The sequence below is a fragment of the Oncorhynchus clarkii genome, chromosome 17, assembly GCF_045791955.1.
Source record: "Oncorhynchus clarkii lewisi isolate Uvic-CL-2024 chromosome 17, UVic_Ocla_1.0, whole genome shotgun sequence".
Classification (NCBI taxonomy): domain Eukaryota; kingdom Metazoa; phylum Chordata; class Actinopteri; order Salmoniformes; family Salmonidae; genus Oncorhynchus; species Oncorhynchus clarkii.
The window spans coordinates 48,786,641-48,800,907 of NC_092163.1; the positions used below are offsets into that span (position 1 = coordinate 48,786,641).

Consider the following 14,267-nt stretch of genomic DNA (forward strand, 5'->3'; position numbering starts at 1 on the left):
TTTTTTTCATCTGTTTTTTAAATCAAATTTTACTGCTTGTGGAATAGAGCTCCATGTAGTACTGTGTGCCTCCCATAGTCTGTTCTGGGCTTGGGGACTGTCTTGTGGGGTATGCATGGGTGTCTGAGCTCTGTGCCAGTAGTTTAGTCAGACAGCACGGTGCATTCAACATGTCAATACCACTCATAAATAAAAGTAGTGATGAAGTTAATCTCTCCTCCACTTTCAGCCAGGAGAGATTGACATGCATTTTATTAATATTAGCTCTCTGTGTACATGCAAGGGCCAGCCATGCTGCCCTGTTCTGAGCCAATTGTCATTTTTTGTGGCACCTGACCACGACTGAACAGTACTCCAGGTGTGACAACTAGGGCCCGTAGGACCTGCCTTGTTGATAGTGTTGTTTAAGGAGGCAGAGCATCACTTTATTATAGACGGACTTCTCTCCATCTTAGCTACTACCGCATCAATGTTTTGACCATGACAGTTTACAATCTAGTGTTACTCCAATAAATGTAGTCATCTCAACTTGCTCAATTTCCAAATGATTTATTACAAGATTTAGTTGAGGTTTCGGGTTTAGTGGGTGTTTTGTTCCAAATACAATGCTTTTTAGTTTTAGATATATTTAGGGCTAATTATTCCTTGCCACCCACTCTGAAACTAACTGCAGCTCTTTGTTGAGTGTTGCAGTCATTTCAGTCACTGTAGTAGCTGACGTGTATAGTGTTGGGTCATCCGCATACTCATGCCACTGACATACCACTAACTTTACTCAGTCAGTGGCATGTCGTTAGTAAAAAAAAATTAAAGCAAGGGGCCTAAACGGCTATCCTGTGGAATTCCTGATTCTAACTGGATTATATTTGCTAGGCTTCCATTAAAGAACACTGTGTTCTGTTAGACAAGTAACTATGCACATTATACCAGGTGGTGTAGAGCAGCAGACTATGATCAATAATGTCAAAAGCTGCACTGAAGTCTAATGACAGCTCCCACAATCATTTTATCATCAATTTCTATCAGCCAATCATCAGTCAATTGTGTAAGTGCTGTGCTTGTTGAGTGTCCTTCCCTATAAGCATGCTGAAATTCTGTTGTCAATTTGTTTACTGTAAAATAGCATTGTATCTGGTCAAACACAATTTTTCCAGAAGATTACTAAGGGTTGGTAACGGGTTGACTGGTCGGCTATTTGAGCCAGTAAAGGGCACTTTACTATTCTTGGGTAGCAGAATTACTTTAGCTTCCCTCCAGGCCTGAGGGCACACGCTCCTCAGTAGGGTTAAATAGGGGTGCCAATATCGCCTGCTATTATCCTCAGTCGTTTTCTGTCTAGATTGTCAGACCCTGGTGGCTTGTCATTGTTGATAGACAATACTTTTTTTACCTCTTCCACACGGACTTTACGGAATTTAAAAGTACAATTCTTGTCTTTTTATAATTTGGTCCAATATACTTGGATATGTAGTGTCAGCGTTTGTTGCTGGTTTTTGCAATATCAGTGCGCTTTGATGAATGAGCCATCTGATTTCAATAGATGAAGCTCCGTTATGGTTTTCATATGCACGAGTTATGGTTATATGCACATTTTCGTGTAAGTTTGCTTTAGTTTTATAAAACGGCTTCATATCTCAATCATTCATCTGGTTAATCAAAATTCTATCCAAATCTAAATGAAAAATTATACAAACCCAAAAAGTAACTTCTAATGCCAACTATGTAAAAATAGCCTACATAAAGCCAACAAATAAAAACATTGCAGCCTGCAGTTAGAAAATATCCTGATAAAACTAAATATTCTAGAAATCACATTGGCTACACATGGCCTGTCTGCAACGAACTTTAAACATTGTATCAACTATTAACTTGGGTCAGGCCAAAGCTGCCTGTGAGCTCGGACACTTCCGGCGCCGACAGAGATGGCCGCCTCGCTTCGCGTTCCTAGGAAACTATGCAGTTTTTTGTTTTTTTACGTGTTATTTCTTACATTAGTACCCCAGGTCATCTTAGGTTTCATTACATACAGTCGAGAAGAACTACTGAATATAAGATCAGCGTCAACTCACCATCAGTACGACCAAGAATATGTTTTTCGCGACGCGGACCCTGTGTCCTGCCTTACAAACAGGACAACGGAGTGGATCCTATGCAGCGACCCAAAAAAACGACTCCGAAAGAGAGGGAAACGAGGCGGTCTTCTGGTCAGACTCCGGAGACGGGCACACCGCGCACCACTCCCTAGCATTCTTCTTGCCAATGTCCAGTCTCTTGACAACAAGGTTGATGAAATCCGAGCAAGGGTAGCATTCCAGAGGAACATCAGAGACTGTAACGTCCTTTGCTTCACTGAAACATGGCTCACTGGAGAGACTCTATCCGAAGCGGTGCAGCCAACGGGTTTCTCCACGCATCGCGCTGACAGAAACAAACATCTTTCTGGTAAGAAGAGGGGCGGGGGCGTATGCCTCATGGCCAACGTGACATGGTGTGATGAAAGAAACATACAGGAACTCAAATCCTTCTGTTCACCTGATTTAGAATTCCTCACAATCAAATGTAGACCGCATTATCTACCAAGAGAATTCTCTTCGATTATAATCACAGCCGTATATATCCCCCCCCCAAGCAGACACATCGATGGCTCTGAACGAACTTTATTTAACTCTCTGCAAACTGGAAACGATTTATCCGGAGGCTGCATTCATTGTAGCTGGGGATTTTAACAAGGCTAATCTGAAAACAAGACTCCCCAAATTTTATCAGCATATCGATTGCGCAACCAGGGGTGGAAAGACCTTGGATCATTGTTACTCTAACTTCCGCGACGCATATAAGGCCCTGCCCCGCCCCCCTTTCGGAAAAGCTGACCACGACTCCATTTTGTTGATCCCTGCCTACAGACAGAAACTAAAACAAGAGGCTCCCACGCTGAGGTCTGTCCAACGCTGGTCCGACCAAGCTGACTCCACACTCCAAGACTGCTTCCATCACGTGGACTGGGAGATGTTTCGTATTGCGTCAGATAACAACATTGACGATTACGCTGATTCGGTGTGCGAGTTCATTAGAACGTGCGTTGAAGATGTCGTTCCCATAGCAACGATTAAAACATTCGCTAACCAGAAACCGTGGATTGATGGCAGCATTCGTGTGAAACTGAAAGCGCAAACCACTGCTTTTAATCAGGGCAAGGTGTCTGGTAACATGACCGAATACAAACAGTGCAGCTATTCCCTCCGCAAGGCTATCAAACAAGCTAAGCGCCAGTACAGAGACAAAGTAGAATCTCAATTCAAAGGCTCAGACACAAGAGGTATATGGCAGGGTCTACAGTCAATCACGGACTACAGGAAGAAATCCAGCCCAGTCACGGACCAGGATGTCTTGCTCCCAGGCAGACTAAATAACTTTTTTGCCCGCTTTGAGGACAATACAGTGCCACTGACACGGCCCGCAACGAAAACATGCGGTCTCTCCTTCACTGCAGCCGAGGTGTGTAAGACATTTAAACGTGTTAACCCTCGCAAGGCTGCAGGCCCAGACGGCATCCCCAGCCGCGCCCTCAGAGCATGCGCAGACCAGCTGGCCGGTGTGTTTACGGACATATTCAATCAATCCCTATACCAGTCTGCTGTTCCCACATGCTTCAAGAGGGCCACCATTGTTCCTGTTCCCAAGAAAGCTAAGGTAACTGAGCTAAACGACTACCGCCCCGTAGCACTCACATCCGTCATCATGAAGTGCTTTGAGAGACTAGTCAAGGACCATATCACCTCCACCCTACCTGACACCCTAGACCCACTCCAATTTGCTTACCGCCCAAATAGGTCCACAGACGATGCAATCTCAACCACACTGCACACTGCCCTAACCCATCTGGACGAGGAATACCTATGTGAGAATGCTGTTCATCGACTACAGCTCGGCATTCAACACCATAGTACCCTCCAAGCTCGTCATCAAGCTCGAGACCCTGGGTCTCGACCCCGCCCTGTGCAACTGGGTACTGGACTTCCTGACGGGCCGCCCCCAGGTGGTGAGGGTAGGCAACAACATCTCCTCCCCGCTGATCCTCAACACTGGGGCCCCACAAGGGTGCGTTCTGAGCCCTCTCCTGTACTCCCTGTTCACCCACGACTGCGTGGCCACGCACGCCTCCAACTCAATCATCAAGTTTGCGGACGACACAACAGTGGTAGGCTTGATTACCAACAACGACGAGACGGCCTACAGGGAGGAGGTGAGGGCCCTCGAGTGTGGTGTCAGGAAAATAACCTCACACTCAACGTCAACAAAACTAAGGAGATGATTGTGGACTTCAGGAAACAGCAGAGGGAACACCCCCCTATCCACATCGATGGAACAGTAGTGGAGAGGGTAGCAAGTTTTAAGTTCCTCGGCATACACATCACAGACAAACTGAATTGGTCCACTCACACAGACAGCATCGTGAAGAAGGCGCAGCAGCGCCTCTTCAACCTCAGGAGGCTGAAGAAATTTGGCTTGTCACCAAAAGCACTCACAAACTTCTACAGATGCACAATCGAGAGCATCCTGGCGGGCTGTATCACCGCCTGGTATGGCAACTGCACCGCCCTCAACCGTAAGGCTCTCCAGAGGGTAGTGAGGTCTGCACAACGCATCACCGGGGGCAAACTACCTGCCCTCCAGGACACCTACACCACCCGATGTCACAGGAAGGCCATAAAGATCATCAAGGACATCAACCACCCGAGCCACTGCCTGTTCACCCCGCTATCATCCAGAAGGCGAGGTCAGTACAGGTGCATCAAAGCTGGGACCGAGAGACTGAAAAACAGCTTCTATCTCAAGGCCATCAGACTGTTAAACAGCCACCACTAACACTGAGTGGCTGCTGCCAACACACTGACACTGACTCAACTCCAGCCACTTTAATAATGGGAATTGATGGGAAATGATGTAAATATATCACTAGCCACTTTAAACAATGCTACCTTATATAATGTTACTTACCCTACATTATTCATCTCATATGCATACGTATATACTGTACTCTATATCATCGACTGTATCCTTATGTAATACATGTATCACTAGCCACTTTAAACTATGCCACTTTGTTTACATACTTATCTCATTTGTACATACTGTACTCGATACCATCTACTGTATCTTGCCTATGCTACTCTGTACCATCACTCATTCATATATCCTTATGTACATATTCTTTATCCCCTTACACTGTGTACAAGACAGTAGTTTTGGAATTGGTAGTTAGATTACTTGTTATTACTGCATTGTCGGAACTAGAAGCACAAGCATTTCGCTACACTCGCATTAACATCTGCTAACCATGTGTATGTGACAAATAAAATTTGATTTGATTTGAGCTGTAGGCTATTTATGCAAGGGAGACGAAGCAGTGCTTGACTTGGGCAGGAGCTTACTGGAGTACCAGCACCTCACATTTTCTACTGCTTGAGCTCCTGTTCCTCTTATAGAATAAAAGTATTGTGGAGCTCCTGCCCCTAAATATAAACAGTACCAGAACCTATTTCAGTCCAAGTCAAGCACTGATAATAAGTAATCAGGTGGGCGTATTTTATGACGTTTCCACTGGATCAGAGCATTACATTTTTCCCTTTCACGCTGCGTGGTTATCGAAAGAGAGAGCTGGAAAGATTTTTCAAATACGTTGAGGAACTATTGTAAGTCTCAATGGATGTAAAAACAGACTTAGTTTTGTTGCTGTTTGAGGTGAAAACATTACTTTGAAAAGCTCCACATGTCATTGGTGGTAGTGCGTTAAACCAATCAGAAATACGATCAGTTCCCAAAATGGTCACAAATATACAGTATACCATACAGTATACCTACATTTGCGCGCAGGCCAGTTAGCCTATAGGCCTACTTCTATGCATGCGTGTCCTTACTCAACATTGACAGGAGTGCTCCAAACAAAGGACGACAACTAAATTGACACAACTCGTAAATTAAACGAAATAAAGCACTTGTTTCTCACAAGTGTAGAATAGGTTGTGCACTCTGCAAACAATATGTCCACTCAGACGATGAGAATGGGAAGACTGGAATAATAACATTGAATGCATTAAGAAAAATGACCGTAACCAAAGTAACAAACATTGTAGATTAGGAATTAACGGTAAATGTACAACTGGTGATATATGTAATGGGGAATTGATATACACTAACAATCAAACGCAAACAATTAACACAATGAATGTACACAAATTTGCGGGAGAGAGTGTATTTTGGAGAGAGAAGTGTATTGTGTACCTGGGTGCATGGTCAATCTGACGTCTGCATTGGAGTAGCTTCTGTCTGGACATTACCATAAAGGCCTGATTGGTGGAGTGCTGCAGAGATGGTTGTCCTTCTGGAAGGTTCTCCCATCTCCACAGAGGAGCTCTGTCAGAGTGACCATCGGGTTCTTGTTCACCTCCCTGACCAAGGCCCTTCTCCCCAGATTGCTCAGTTTGGGCTGGACGACCAGCTCTAGGAAGAGTCTTGTTGGTTTCAAAATTCTTTAATTTAAGAATGATGGAGGCCACTGTGTTCTTGGACCTTCAATACTGAATAAATATTTTGGTACCCTTCCCCAGATCTGTGCCTCAACACAATCCTTTCTCGAAGCTCTATGGACAATACCTTTGACCTCACGGCTTGGTTTTTGCTCTGACATGCACTGTCAACTGTGGGACCTTATATAGACAGACAGGTGTGTGCCTTTTACCACGGGTGGACTCCAATCAAGTTGTAGAAACATCTCAATGATGATCAATGGAAACAGGATACACCTGAGCTCAATTTGGAATCTCATAGCAAAGGGTCAGAAAATAAGGTATTTCTGCTTTTGAGATTAGAGAGATTAGTAGGTCAGCAGCCGCTAGTAAAGACGAGGTCAAGTGTATTGCCTGCCATGTGAGTGGGAGGGGACTGGGAAGGGGGGGGGGTTCAAAATAGGCACGGAGGGGAAAGGGAGTTGGAAAGAAATTAATCGAAGGCAGACATCGGGAGGTTGAAGTTGCCAAGTATGAAGAGTGGTGAGCCATCGTCAGGAAATGAGTTTATCAAGGTGTCAAGCTCATTGAGGAACTCTCCAAGGGCACCTGGTGGGCGATGGACAATAATGTTAAGCTTGAGTGGACAAGCATGGAATTCAAATGAAGAGATGTAAAGGTGAGAGAGGGAGAGAAAAAAATCACCACTTAGGAGAACTGAGTAGACCTGTGCCACCACTACGTCGACCAGATGCTCTCGGACTATGAGAGAGAACATAGTCAGATGAAGAAAGAGCAGCTGGAATAGCAGTGTTCTCTGGGGTGATCCATGTCTCTGTCAGGGCCAAACAGTCAAGGGACTGAAGGGCAGCATAGGCTGAGATGAACTTGGCATTCTTGATTGCACATTAGCAGTTCCAAACACTGCCAGAGACCCAGAATTCCACATAGGTTGTGTTCGCACGGCACAATAAATTAGAAGGGTTGCCGCCAAGGGATGGGGAGCATCTGTAAAGCCTACAGGGAGAGGTGTGAACAGGTATAGAAATACACAGTTGACAAAGCTACAAAAGAGCAAAATTATAATCTGTAAATTACTCAAGTGAGAGAGTCGTGTGGAGCCTGCCTCCCTTTCCTCCTTGAGATGGAGCCTGGGAAGCTGGTTATATACACTCAGAAAAAGATGAAACTGCTCCCCCGCAGAACAATGTATTTCACTAGATATTCACATACTCTTTTGGTCCAACAGTCATTGGTGTGGACAACACCCTTGGAAAACACTTATCATACTCCGGATTGCGTAGAGCAAACTTCTTGAAATAGCTTTTCTAGAATGGTTTAAGTCAACAACAGTGTTACCTAATGGTCTGTGCCATGCTAGTAAATACCCATAGACTTCCAGTCATTGCACTAATGCTAGTTAGCATTGGCTTGCGAAACTACCTCTAACTTCCTTCAGACTCAACACGGAGACATAAACAAAATGGTATCCACGAGTTCATCTGACTTTAGGGAAGTAGATAAAGGGCCTCATGGCCAAAATCCCGACGCTTCCCAACAACTCTTCACACGTCAGGTGAACTGGCTGTTCTACCATTGTAGCCTATTTTCAAATTAAATGAGAGATTGGACGAATGGTATCCTATTAATTTGTTGTATAGGCTCCTTTGGGAGTAGCCTATGAAACCATCAGTCAGAAAATGTGAGGAGTTTTATTCTGCACTGATTATGGAAAGGAAATAGGAAATTGATTCCTATTTCTAATTATTTTAGATTTCAAAGACAAAATAAATGTTCACTCTTCTCACTAATGGCAAATGACCAACTTGTTATTATACACTTAAATAAAAATGTAAACGCAACATGTAAAGTGTTGGTCCCATGTTTCATGAGCTGAAATTAACAATCCTATAAATTTTCTGTACATACAAAACGTTTATTTCTCTCAAATGTTGTGCACAAATGTGTTAACATCCCTGATAGTGAGCATTTCTCCTTTGCCAAGATAATCCATCCGCCTAACAGGTGTGGCATATCAAGAAGCTGAAAGCATGTATGGTGTTGTGTGGACGAGCGGTTTGCAGATGTCAACGCTGTGAACAAATGGTATGGGCAGGCATAAACTATGGACAACGAACACCAATTGCATTTTATCGATGGCAATTTGAATGCACAGAGATACCATGACGAGATCCACAAGCCCATTGTCGTGCCATTCGTCCGCCGCCATCACCTCATGTTTCAGCATGATAATGCACAGCCTCATGTAGCAAGGATCTGTACACAATTCCTGGAAGCTGAACATGTCCCAGTTCTTCCATGGCCTGCATACTCACTAGATGTGTCACCCATTGATCATGTTTGGGATGCTCTGGATCAACGTGTACAACAGTGTGTTCCAGTTCCCACCAATATCCAGAAACTTCGCACAGCCTTTGAAGAGGAGTGGGACAACATTCCACATGCCACAATCAACAGCCTGATTGGTTTTCTGATCCACACCCCTACTTTTCTTTAAGTATCTGACCAACCGAGGCAAATCTGTATTCCTAGTCATGTGAAATCCAAATATTAAGTTCTAATTCATTTATTCAATTTACTGATTTCCTTATTTGAACTGTAACTCAGTAAAATCTTTGAAATTGTTGCATGTTACATCAATCCCCGCATTTGCACAAAATATGATTTGCCTGCTTGCAATGCAATACTTTAACCACATGGAACTGTGCATAGGGTTCCATAGCTGCAGGCAGAACAGTTGAAACTGGAGCAGCAGCACGGCCAGGTAGACTGGGGACAGCAAGGAGTCATCAGGCCAGGTAGTCCTGAGGCATGGTCTCAGGTCCTCCGAGAGAGAGACAGAATTAGAGAGCATACTTAAATTCACACAGGACACTGGATAAGACAGGAGAACTACTCCAGATATAACAGACTGACCCTAGCCCCCCGACACAAACTACTGCAGCATAAATACTGGAGGCTGAGACAGGAGGGGTCAGGAAACACTGTGTGTATAGCATTTCTTTAGTCGTCGATCCCCTAGTCCTCCACCAGGCTCCAGAGGAAAAGTATAGTCACCACGCCACCACCAACCTCATGGCATTATCACAAAGACAGCCCAACAGAGTCATGCTGATGGAGACACCAGGATAATTTTAATTCACCATGTTTCTCCCTGGCCGAGCCAAAGACTCATTGAAAACTACAGATACCCTTTGGCCAGTGTCTTTTGAAAGTCAACTGTGATTTTGTAATAGTCACAGACATTAAGAGAAACTAGTTGGTTTTTAACATTAAACTTGTTGAACTGTTTTTAACTGATGAGAGAATGAGCTCCGGTTTTCCTGTCTGCCTGGGTTTTTCTAACCTGGTTCTTCCCAACCGAGGAATGTTAAATAAAAGAGGCTGTCTGATTCACATTAGCAGTGCGTTTTCCACCAAAGCCCTGCCAGCTAACTTTAGAATGGAGCCTTGTGGGGCTCACTCAGCTTACTGTGCATGAGGTGATCCCTTTTCTCCCTCCTCTTTAGCCTTTTTCTCGCTCTCTCCCACTCTCTCTTTCTCTTGCTTTCTCTTTGCTTTCTACCTATTTGCTTCTCACTCTCCATTTACCTTTCTTTATCCTCCTTTTCTCCCCACATTCTGCCCCATGTTTTATATTATTTTTAAATGGGTCAGCAGATGTTAGAAAAGGGAGCGATATGGGAGGGGGAGAGGGATGGGGGAGAGAGATTGCCAAGACCAACAGTTTGGTTTTTCGTGTGGGTGGAGAGAGATGGACCCCTAAGAGAAGGGAGCGTTCAGTTCCAGACTTTGCACCCCACAGACTCTCATTTACATCTGAAAGATCCTGAAAAATACCATTCAACGAGGAGGAACATTTTGCTCGTGTCTGTAAACAAATGTTTCCCCTTGAAGTGTTACTAATCATAGAATGCTACTTTTGGGCAACACTTACAGATCTCCAAGGCTGGCATTAAGTTAGAGTGAAGGCTCGTCTTTCAGCTAATTAGCAGTTAGCAGGAGTTATGTTTGTATTCAGTTTGCAGTTTGAAAATATGGACCAATTAGCCATAATTATCAGTACAAACTCATCCCCTGTTCTTCAAGGTTAGCAAGCTTTGTTTTGGAGGCCATGAGTTGATCTTTGTTACCTATTCCTTGAACTCCCCCATGTAAGCCCAGGCAATGTTCATGGTATTGTGTAAAGCATTGAAATGTGGAGAGGGACTAACAGGAGAGACGCGTCCATCCAATCTGTCTGAGTGACTAAAACATACAAGATGCAGCCGACCACCCAGGACTTTAGGTTTTTGTCCCAGATGCACTCTCCGAACATTATGCTATGCTCGCACAAACAATAATTTCATACAAATAACAGGCACAGCAACACAATTTCAGTAAACCGTGTTGCGCAACAACATCAAAGCAGTGTACAGCACATAGACCGTGTCTACACTTGACACTTGCATGTGACTTCTGCTATCACAATATGAAGGTCACATTGAAAAGAAAGATCTATAAAAGCCTTATCGTGGTTGGATTGTGTTCAGATCTGGCTAACCACTTCAGAAAGGGGTTGTGTGCACATTTCTCCTCAGGCTGGGCGCATTCAGGCTTTCGAAAGCGCATACAGTGGGCAACGTCATCAGCACTTCGCCTACAAGTCAGAAAATGTGTGTTTTTAGTAGTGAGAGGCAACTTTTTCATCAAACGTTGGAGGAAATGCGTTCCTGGCGTCTGAGGAATGTCTGATGGCTTCACAAATGCTAGCCAACAAACTTATTTAGCTTTGCTAGCTAGCTTGCTGGCTAGCTACAGAGGTTAGCTGGCTAGTTAGCCACAGGAGAGTTGACTACTGCCACCAAGTTGTACGATTATCAGATTTAGCCTGTTCCACCGTTTGCAGATTGCATACTGCATTTGAATATAGTGTGGGAAAAGGGAATCCGAACACAATGTGGACAGGGTAGACACATTTAAATGTAGGTGTAGACGCAGGACGTTTTCGGAATTCAATGATCAGAATACAATAACTGCATGAACTTTCAAGTCTAGACATGGCCATAGTTACAGCTTTAGCATCACAAACATCCTAGGAAAACATTTAACTGCATCCTACTTTAATGTAACATATACAGTTGAAGTGGGAAGTTTACATACACTTAGATTGGAGTCATTAAAACTCATTTTTCAACCACTCCACAAATGTCTTGTTAACAAACTATAGTTTTGGCAAGTCGGTTAGGACAACTACTTTGTGCATGACACAAGTAATTTCTCCAATTGTTTATTTCACTTAGAATTCTCTGCATTACAATTCCAGTGTATCAGAAGTTTACATACACTAAGTTGACTGTGCCTTTAAACAGCTTGGAAAATTGCAGAAAATGAAGTCATGGCTTTAGAAGCTTCTGATAGGCTAATTGACGTCATTTGAGTCAATTGGAGGTGTACCTGTGGATGTATTTCAAGGCCTACCTTAAAACTCAGTGCCTCTTTACTTGACATCATTGGAAAATCTAAAGAAATCAGCCAAGACCTCAGAAACAAAATTGTAGACCTCCACAAGTCTGGTTCATCCTTGGCAGCAATTTCCAAACTCCTGAAGGTACTGCGTTCATCTGTACAAACAATAGTCATCAAGTATAAACACCATGGTGCCACGCAGCCACCATACCGCTCAGGAAGGAGATACTTTCTGTCTCCTAGAGATGAACGTACTTTGGTGCGAAAAGTGCAAATCAATCCCAGAACAACAGCAAAGGACTTTGTGAAGATGCTGGATGAAACCGGTACAAAAGTATCTATATCCACAGTAAAACAAGTCATATATCGACATAACCTGAAAGGCCTCTCAGCAAGGAAGAAGCCACTGCTCTAAAACCGCAATAAAAAAGCCAGACAAAGGTTTGCAGCTGCACATGGAGACAAAGATCGTACTTTTTGGAGAAATGTCCCCTGGTCTGATGAAACAAAAATAGAACTGTTTGGCCATAATGACAATTTATGTTTGGAGGAAAAAGGGGGATGCTTGCAAGCCGAAGAACACCATCCCAACCGTGAAGCACGGGGGTGGCAGCATCATGATGTGGGGGTGCTTTGTTGCAGGAGGGATTGGTGCACTTCACAAAATAGATGGCATCATGAGGCAGGATAATTATGTTGCTTCAATATATCCACATCTCAAGAAATCAGTGAGGAGGTTAAAGCTTGGTCGCGAAGTGGTCTTCCAAATGGACAATGACCCCAAGCATACTTCCAAAGTTGTAGCAAAATGGCTTAAGGACAACAAAGTCAAGGTATTGGAGTGGCCATCACAAAGCCATGACCTCAATCATATAGAAAATGTGTGGGCAGAACTGAGAAAGCGTGTGTGAGCAAGGAGGCCTGCAAACCTGAGTCAGTTACACCAGCTCTGTCAGGAGGAATGGGCCAAAATTCACCCAACCTCCTTATGGGAAGCTTGTGGAAGGCTACCTGGAACGTTTGACCCAAGTTAAACAATTTAAAGGCAATGCTACCAAATACTAATTGAGTGTATGTAAGCTTCTGACCCACTGGGAATGTGATGAAATAAATAAAAGCTGAAATAAATCGTTCTCTCTACTATTATTTCACATTCTTAGGATCACCACTTTATTCTAACTGACCTAAGACATGGAATTTTACTAGGATTAAAATTGTGGAATTGTGAAACTGAGTTTAAATGTATTTGACTAAGGTGTATGTAAACTTCTGACTTCAACTGTATGTTTATATTTTCTAATAGGCGTTAGTGTCGTAAATTAAAATTGTAAGCCCTCTGTTCAGCAACAATTTCACATTGAAATGTCTTTAACCTAATATAACTCCAAATGGATGTGGACAGGGGAGGACTGGGGAGATTTGAAACGTGATGTTTTGGGCGACAGACAGACTGAAGGATTGGCTGGTCCTGGGGAACAGTCAGTCTGGTGGCGTGGTTGGCCTGGAGTTCCAAATATAATCTGCTGAGTCATTCACTGAGTCCCACTTGTGGGCAAAGCCCTGTTCTGGTCTAGTCCACTGTGGCTGGGCAGCCCTGGGCAGGAGTAAGAAGACGATTAGCCTTTTAAACAGGTTTCTATTAAATAAAGCAATACAGATGAAGCGTCTCGGAGAGCGTAGCTTCCTCGAACAGGCCTTTCTGAACTACAGCTTCCTGGTCCTGGGGCATTATTGTGTTGCACTGTTTTGTTTCTGCCCATTAACAACACACCTGATTCAGTTAATCAAGGGCTTGGTGAGATGATCAATTGAATCTGAGGTGTCACCTTCGTTCTGGGCCAGAACAAATGGTGCACCCATGTGGGTCCCCAGGACCAAGAAACTCTGACCTACAGTCTAACTTCCTGCTCACATTTCCCATTTGTTTAAACCCTCCTCTGCTTCCCTGTCTCGGCATACAGTACGTTGTCATGCCACCAATTTCACACTGACCAGAGTTGAAGGCTGGTATTTATTTTTTCCCCTCGTGTGTGTGTGTGTGTGTGTGTGTGTGTGTGTGTGTGTGTGTGTGTGTGTGTGTGTGGAAAGTAGTAATTTGGCCAATCTCAACCAGGGTAATGATGTGTTTGCACTTCCCCCTGCTGTGCCCTGACAAAGCAGACTCTTAGACAACGGTTCACTGTTTATTCCCCAAGAGTTGTACACGTTTCTGTGGTTGAACCTTTGTCTAAAACTGCTGCACAGGGCACATCTGTATATAGAATCAGGATGATGTGATGGAGTTTGAAGTAA

General features: G+C 43.8%; 1 protein-coding gene across 8 annotated transcripts in view; it reads left to right on the forward strand.

Annotated features, from left to right (window-relative positions):
- LOC139371018 (low-density lipoprotein receptor-related protein 1-like) overlaps positions 1-14,267 on the forward strand; it is a 172,721-nt gene that overhangs the window by 56,207 nt on the left and 102,247 nt on the right. The gene's annotated exons all lie outside the window — the stretch shown is intronic.